The sequence below is a fragment of the Nelumbo nucifera genome, chromosome 6, assembly GCF_055504915.1.
Source record: "Nelumbo nucifera cultivar China Antique chromosome 6, China Antique-T2T, whole genome shotgun sequence".
Classification (NCBI taxonomy): Eukaryota; Viridiplantae; Streptophyta; class Magnoliopsida; order Proteales; family Nelumbonaceae; genus Nelumbo; species Nelumbo nucifera.
The window spans coordinates 50986015-50994768 of NC_142654.1; the positions used below are offsets into that span (position 1 = coordinate 50986015).

Below are 8754 nucleotides of genomic sequence, written 5' to 3' on the forward strand. Positions count from 1 at the left end.
ATCAAGGGATCAGAGCCCTGCCACCGAATCTGGCAGGTACAGATGTCAGGCAAATCCCCCTGCAGCCTGCCGAGCTATTGTACGCCGAACCACCTGGGGCAGGTTTGCCTTGCATCGAGGTGCCGAGGTACGCCGAGGTGCCTGTACTGGAGGCGGGCCTTAAGCAAGTTTGAACAGGAGTCTCGACGGTGCTGCCCCGAGGTGTTTCTCCCTTGGGACACTTAGCCAAAAACAGGATGCTCCCTTCTTAGGAAGGGAGAGCTCGGGGCCCCTCAGGAGGAGCTTGGGTCTCAAGGGGAGCTTGGGACCTCCCATACTTGGTGGGAGTCAAGGTTGGGCGGGCGCTAGTTCCCGACGAGTCGCTTAACCCGCCAAGTGGCCAATGTTGGACTCGGCGGGTCCCTCCCGTCAAGTCATAGTTGTGCTGTTAGGCTGAACTGTTCATCAAGCTAGGGCATGCACACGTGTCCCTGTGCTACGAGGTCGAGCCAAATCACCCTCCATCAATGATCTCAATGTTCAATCGCAATATGATAGTGTTAGCGCCAATATGGATGTTGCTGATATTGCCAACATTCTCACACCTAGTACTGCTATTAGAGGTAGGGGAAAGAAAATGGAAGACACTAGGTAGATTGGCCCAGTTTGGATAAAACTTAGAATAGAGGAGGTTGAGGGGAAGGGAAAGAGAGCCATTTGTCAAAAATGTTGGAGTGACTTTAGCTATATCGGTAGTGGTGGTACTGGCAACTTGGCCAGACATTTGAAACGCCATTTGATGAAAAAAGAAGGAAAAGAAACATCACAAGCACAAATAAGGAGAGATTTTTTGTACTTTTAAATATTCCCAAGAAAAAATGAGGCAAGAATTAGCAAAATATATTGTGCATGTTGAACATCCAATTTTATTAATAAGAGGTATAATGTTCCTGCACATCAAATAGCAAACTGGAGCAAACATAACACGCAAGAGCATTTTTGTTATCTCAATATCCTCCTATTTCGTCTGTCCAAAACTTTGTAAGTTGCTCTTTCTGTTAATGTAATTTTACTTGTCAAAAAAACTGCATCAAATAATCCAATAATAATTCATTCAACATCTAAACAACAAAAGGTTCAGCATAATATCTACTTAGAAAGATGTTGAAACAACAAAAGAAACATTTGAGACAAATAAATGGATTGTATATAAGGGACCATTATTACTTCTGATCAGCACCCTCGCTTCGAACCCCATAACATAAATATCACTGCCCGGCGGGAATCCTATTCGAGGGCCTTCATTGTACCTACAACTCCTATCCATATGTTCGCTAGACATCACCCCCTTCTTTGACTTTGCACCAGACCCATCCAAAAAAGGAGGCAAAGGTGGGAAAGGGAAGCATTCACACACTTAACCAGGGGGAAGCACTTGCAACCGTGCATCGCAGATTTGGAGAGTACTGAAGGAATGTTGAGAACAAACAACAACTTTAGTTACTTGTGAACAATAACCAAAAGTTTACATGCATAAATCCTAACAAGGATATGTACAACTAGCGGAGGGCCCCTGCGTTGCAAGGGCTTGGAAAAGTTAAATTATTGTATAGAAAAAAAAAAAAGGTCACTACAGGAAAATGGGGTAACTACTGTATTTTAACTACGGACATTAAAACCGTAGCTAAAAGTTAGGCTATAGCCACAAACATGTTCCTGTGGCAAAATGTTGAGGTTTAGCTACGGTCATTCTGCCCGTAGTTAAAAGCATTTGTCCGTAGCTAATAGCTACCTATAACCACGGTTTTTAGGCATCCGTGGCTATAAATTAACCTGACCTATTACTACGGCTTTTTTTGTGGCTAAATACCACTTTCTTCATGGCTAGAAGCTACTTATAGCTATAACCACGGATTTTAATAATTTATTAATTACTATCAATAGTTACTAATTATTCTTCACCAAATAATTATTAGTAATTAATAAATATTATTATTAGATAATTATTAACAAATCATAATAACGATGAATGATTATTAATTAAAACTAATTAAATTAACAAATAAATTGTTAATATTTTCATAAGTAAATTAATAACAAATAAATAGTTTATAAAATGTAAATAAATAATTAAATATTAACTAAAATTAGTAATGAATAATTAATTACTTTATTTAATGAATTATTAATTAAAAATCAAATGATAATTATTAATTTATAATTAAAATTATTAATTAATATTAGTTCAAATAAAAGATTAATAAATTCATTTCTATATTAATAACTTAGTAATTAAATTATTAGTAATTTCATAACAAGTCATATATAAATAAATAAAACTTAATTATTATTTAATTAAATAAAACCTAATAAACTTAATTATTTATTCACAAAAATAAATAAATTTAATTATTTAATTTCATAACAATCTCTCTATCTCTCTTAGATGCATGGGGAAAAATGTTATGGCTTAGCCTATTACTCTACGAGGCTACACAACTTGAGTGTAGGGATGGCAATTTTCCCCATCCCAACTGAGTGCCCAACCCCCCATCTAGGCAAGGATGGGGATGGAGATTACCTTACCAGGGGTAGGGTGGAGATGGGGTTAATAGGAATGCCTTAATTGGGGACAGGGACAGGGACAGGGACTAAGCATATCAACAATGCCCAAAAATCCAACGCTCGATATGGGTGTTCACATTAAATGTCAAAACAACCAAATTGTCCTAACCCAACCCGGAACTGATCTTATATGTTTAAGTAATTATTAATTAGTCCCTACCCTATATGTTAAATGTTGATATATATTATTTGTTAGTTAGAACCTTGAAAAAAACTTGGTTATTTATGATAAAAACTAAAAAGTAAAACAATACAAATATAATATAATGGTACAATATTTAATTTAAACTAAATCTTGGTTATTTATTTTGATTTTGCATAAAAACTAAAAGGAAATAAACTTAAATATAAATAGATATTTTAGTTTAAAATATATATATAAAAACTGACTAAATCGATAAACCGACCCTTCATGTTTGGGTTGGTATTGCTTCAGGGTAGGTCGGTTTTGATTTAGTCAATTAGTAAACTGACTAGGTCAGGTAAGAAAATGACTCAAATTGACCCAACCCCGACCCATGAACACCCCTAATGTTCGATCTGATATGACTCGATTTGAATTCAAATCCTATTGGTAAGTCAGTTCTGATCAGATCCAAGTTTTTTTCTTTAACAATTAATAAATTATTAAAAGAAAATTAAAAGACACTAATTTAAATAAAGTAAAAGCAAAAAAATACAAGTTTTTTTTAATTATTTTCATCATATATATCATGTTTTTTGAATCGTCATTGACCTGGCCAGTCGGATCATTCGGCCTGGGAACCATCCAGGCAACCAATGGCTAGAGCGGTTTCGTTTCAGATTGTTTTTTAAAACACTGATATATATACATGTTTTTCATAAAAAATAAATAATATAACAAATTTATAAAAATATAATATAATAATATATTTATAAGTAAATAAATATATATTTATATGTATATACTATTTATATTTATAAATAAATAAACAAATTTATAAAATAAAAATATATGTATATAACAAATTTATATTTAAAATATAAAAATATATTTATAAATATATATATATATATAATATTTATATATTATGCCTTTTGAACAAATGTTAATGGAGGGGACACAGCTTAATGATGGTCCCATCACATTCTATCATTTCGAATTGGAGAAATTAGAGAGCAAAGAATTTAAAGACTAGAGGGAAAACCAATTTCAAACTATCAAACGAATTAACAAATCAAAAACCCTTGGTCTTCCTCTTCATTCTTGGCGCGATAGAGAAACTTTCACTCTCCCAGTCTCAGAGATTCGGACATCTCAAGCTCTCTCACGGACGACGCCCGACATCTGACGAGACGACGACCGACGCCCAACGAAGCGACGACCAACGCCCAACGAAGCGACGACCAACGATCTTAGACTCTCAGCAATCAACAATCAGCTCTCTGCAAGTCTGCAACTATTTCTTCTTCTTCTTCTTCTTCTTCTTCTTTTAATATTCCTGATTTGGGGTTCATGTTTGTCCTTTCTACAGCTATTCGTATTTGGTGATTGGCTATCAACTCCTTTGTAGCCAGCAACCACAGCACAATGACCATCATCCAACAACATTCAAAGGTAACACAACACCCAAAAAACCCTTTAAAGAAATGCAATGAGATGCTTCAGCTCTCTGCAAGTCTAAAACTATTTTTTCTAATATTCCTGATTTGGGGTTCTTGTTTGTCCTTTTTATTCTTCTTCTAATGCAATGAGATGCTTCAGTTCTTGTTTGCTGGGTTCTGTAGTACCTCTAAGTTTTAGGAAAATGTTTTTGCTGGTTTGCTGGGATCAAATTCTTTTTGTGAGAAGGCCATCAATTGAAAGGAGAATACCCATAGAAGAGCCCTTGATTGCACATAGAAATACAAATCAAATTAAAACTGATGAAAATCAAATTAAAACCCTTGTTGAGATCTTCCGGTTAGTAAAGCCCTGTTTTCACTACAATAAAGAGTAGGCTCTTCCTGCAGATTTGCAGAAGTGGGTAAGTATGCAGGCTGTCTTGAAACATTGTCAACATTTCCCTCCTTGGAAGTTTGACAAAGTATCTTATTTCTCCAACTAAATGCCAAGAAACCTGACATCTATTATTCCTAAGCCAGTCCACTACCTTTTTTAAAAATAAAAATCAAAGTTTTATTCATATAAAAAAATAATATGCAAATTTACTAAGGAAAATAGTGGACCATACATACAATCCACCCCAAACATTCAGTTCCTCTATAGTGTTCTAATTCCCTTAAGATATATCTGTACTTCCACGTTGCTTGTGCATTGTTTCCCTTAGGATACATCTATTTGTATGAGCTTCTTTTGATTTGATAAAAAGCTAATTTGGTACCAATAAAAAAAATGTATCCCACTTAACCTCAAACCTTGTAACAAAGAAAATACATCAACATGAGGCCATGAACCAAGTTAATGTCCCTACTTAGATAGAACCACCTTTGCCACTCAGTTCAGAGTAGGCATGATCACCACCAAGCCCTGAAGACCTTGGATTTCCTAGGAAGCACCCTTGTATAAGTAATTAAATAAATTACCAAGTGTACAGCTTGACAATAAAAGAAAAAAAAACATGCATCACAGTACACTCTGTAATGCTTTACATTATACTACCCTCTGCACTCAAAATGCCAGTCTAGTTAAACACAGATCCCTTCTACTAAAAGAACTCAATATGCAAGGGCCAATCCATAAGGAGATTACTGGTATCCATGCAAAGCCCAAAAAAAGCCTTTGTTCTTTTCAAATGCATGCCAATTTCTTTTGTTCCACAAAGCCCAAAAAATGACACCAGAAACCATTGCCCACAAAATGGCAGCTCCATAGCCAGCTGAAACTGATGGAGATGGCTTTTTTTGATAGATAACTGAAAATTTTCTTAAGAATGCATCAAATTTATAGAACTATGTACAATAAGCACAAGCTAGATATACTTACCTATCTCGCAAAGAAGAAAATTAACAAATTACAAAACAGCCAAAAATAATTAACCCTTGTTTAGCCAAAAAAAAAAATCAGACATTATTGTTCAATCTTGGCACCCACTGAAGTTAACTCCCATATTCAAAGTCGGTCATTTAATTTAAGTTCCTCTCAAGTCCACAAAGCTTTACCTTCATTGGATAACCCGATTACTATAGTCTTTGAATCACCTTCAATGAGCAGATTAGTGACATTCATTTGCTTTGCCAAACTGATGCCCTGAAGTGGTGCTAGCAGTTCTGCTCTAATAGAATCTTCAATCCCTATTCGACCTTAGAACACTGCATTAACTCTGCCATGTTCATCCCTGAACACACCACCCATTCCAAATGGACCTGGATTCCCCAAATTACTGCCATCAAAGTTGAATTTGATGGCTCTCCTATCAGGCGGTTTCCATGGATTTTTCACCACCACTTTCTTAGAGGAAGAATAGACCACCTCCCCCTATATCTACACAATATCATCAAAAGCGAAAGGAGAAAAGATAATAAAAGACTTTACCTAATGAGTTACTCTTTTTTTTTTGAACAATAACAGAAAATTTTCATTAAAAGATATGAATCAAGTACAAAGGTGGGAAGAGTTAAACTCTCTTAACTCTCCTCCCAAAGAAAAACAAAATTACAAAGTAGCCCAAAGCAAATGATTTCTTCCCACCCCTTGTTTACCAAGTTCGTCTGCAAAGGAATTGGCATATCTTTTTACCAACTGCAGCTTGACTTCCATGCTTTGAGTCAGAGAAACCAAACCTAAATAGAAGAAACAAAGGGGAAGGGGATTAAAAAATGGTAACAAAACTCACCACTGGCTTTACAAAGAGTACAACAGTTAGGAGACAAGTACCAAAACGGCTTCTTCCTTTGAAGTTGGTCTCAAGTGTTAGTTCTTTCCAAGACTTTCCCAGCACAGTGCTCCATCCCTTGGAATATACTTTATAAGTATGTAAATGTCATAAATTATTGAATTGACAATGCTGGAAACTTGATTCAAATTCAATTAGAAGAGAATCTAAACAATAATAAAATGGATAACTGTTGGTGCTTCACCCCTCTTTGAATAGTGAGGTCATATTCTCAACTGCCAGATAAACTTAAAGCAAGATTTTGGCTTAAGGAGGTATAAAATGAGAAATGACAACTTAGACACTTTGGTTGATAAAAGAATGAAGTAAAGCCATACACTAGCAAGAAGTGGAGTTGTAATAGGGAAGCTTTGTGATGGGGTTTATGATGTCCTAGGAATGATCTGTAAAGTGCTTATGACTTCATAGGTTTTTGTTTGTTGGCTGTATGTGATATCTTATAATCACCCTTCATTTCAAAGAGCTTGAAATGCTAAGGGTTGCCTTTTCCTTCTACCATATTAGTGCCCATTTGGGAGGGATTTCGGGACACTTCTTCTGTTCCGGGCTGGGCCCTACGTAGAATTCATAAATGCTGTTGTATTTAATGAAAATCCAGAATTCATGAAAGTTGTGTTTGATCTCAATCCTTGCATTTGTCATTTGTTTAACATTAGGCTTGGAAAGTAGGCAAGTTTATATTGCATATATATTTAATCAAATTTTCATACATGATTTTATATCTCAAAAAATGTGATTTCTAACTTATTTTCTTATAGGTTGAACATGGTAAAGGAGGATACTTCACACGTGTAGATGGAGACATTTGATTAAACTTTACATGACCCGTTTTTTTTTTTTTTGGATTGAGTTTCATGTATTCAAGAACCTTTAATTTGTAATAAACACATAAAACGTTATTTTTTAGCACAGTCAATGAAAACCGTTGCTGAAGGTTATATTAGCTAGCTGCAGCTAATTCACTTCCGTAGCTATAGATTGTTGTTCTTCTACTACATAAAACGTTAACCGTAGCTATAGGTTATTTTTTTAGCTACGGCCATAATATCCATACCTATAGATTGATGTCTTTTGCTACCAACTATTTAAATCGGTTATAAATGCAAATTTTGTAACGACGGACATCACAAAACTGTAGCTAGAAAGTCAAATTTGTAGCTATGGCTAACTTAAAAACTATACCTACAAGTACATATATAATTATTTAGATTAGGCTTTAGCTACAAGCACAAACCGTAGTTATAGGTTAGTTATAGCTATGGATTCGTTTAGTAGTAAATATTGCCTATAGCCACCGTGACTGTAGCTACCATTTCTTGACTGTAGCTAGTCCGTAGCTATAGATCTATAGCTATGGTTTTTGACATTTGTTGCTACGGTTTTGTCTATAGCTATAAGTTTATTTTCTTGTAGTGAGTTGAGAAGGTATTTCTTTTAGTGAAAGTATCTTAGCAAAAAAGTTACTTTAAATAAATTAAAATTTATGTCTAGTAATAGTGGTGAGAACCTCACATCGAAATGGCTACAGAAACAGGTTTTTAATTATTTTTTGGGTAAGTTATTTTTGAAATTATGGTAGAGAGAGTAGGTTATAAAAAAAATAAATCTATTTCTGGAAATTAAGGTAAATTATTTTTTTTCTGAAAATTAAGGTAGAGAGAGTCGGTTACAAAAAAAGGGTTGTTAAGTACACTGCAACCTAATGCAGAAATCTGAATTACAGCCCCCCATTGTATTGTCCCTCAGAAATCTGAATTTACAGCCCCCCACTGTATTGTCCCTCAGAAATCTGAATTTAGTCTAGTAGTAGCCCCTTATAAACTGCATCGTCAAGATTTATTCCACCTATACAATGGAGCTAAGGTTTTTAGGGGTGGATTGAGCAGTAAAACCCCAAAAAAATAAATAAATCTGCACTTGGAAATTCCATTTACTAAATGCTAAAACCATCCACGTATCACCATTTCATAATATATATATATATATATATATAAAGAGAGAGAGAGAGAGAGATGCCTTTCTCTTCGAAAATCTTTTTCATCGATTGGGGTACGAGGTATCCAACTATCCATTTCACACGTTTTCCTTCCTTTCCTACCTTATCTTTCCATAGTACCGTTACATCATTTAAATTACCTAAATGCCCTCTGCATCACTAATCAAAAATCAAAAGGGTATTTTGCTTTCGGAGAGAATGCAATTGGATGATCTCGATCTCCACCAATATTTGTGGTGTGGCCAATTACCATGCATGTTCCCTGGCCATGGGCCTCCCTACCGTATCCATATCATG

General features: G+C 35.1%; 1 long non-coding RNA gene across 1 annotated transcript; it reads left to right on the forward strand.

Moving 5' to 3' along the window:
* Window positions 1-3770: 3770 nt before the first annotated feature.
* Window positions 3771-7404, forward strand: LOC104587721 (uncharacterized). The gene is made up of 3 exons (XR_733638.3): window positions 3771-4017; window positions 4101-4183; window positions 7220-7404. It is a non-coding gene; the product is annotated as an uncharacterized LOC104587721 (long non-coding RNA).
* Window positions 7405-8754: the final 1350 nt, after the last annotated feature.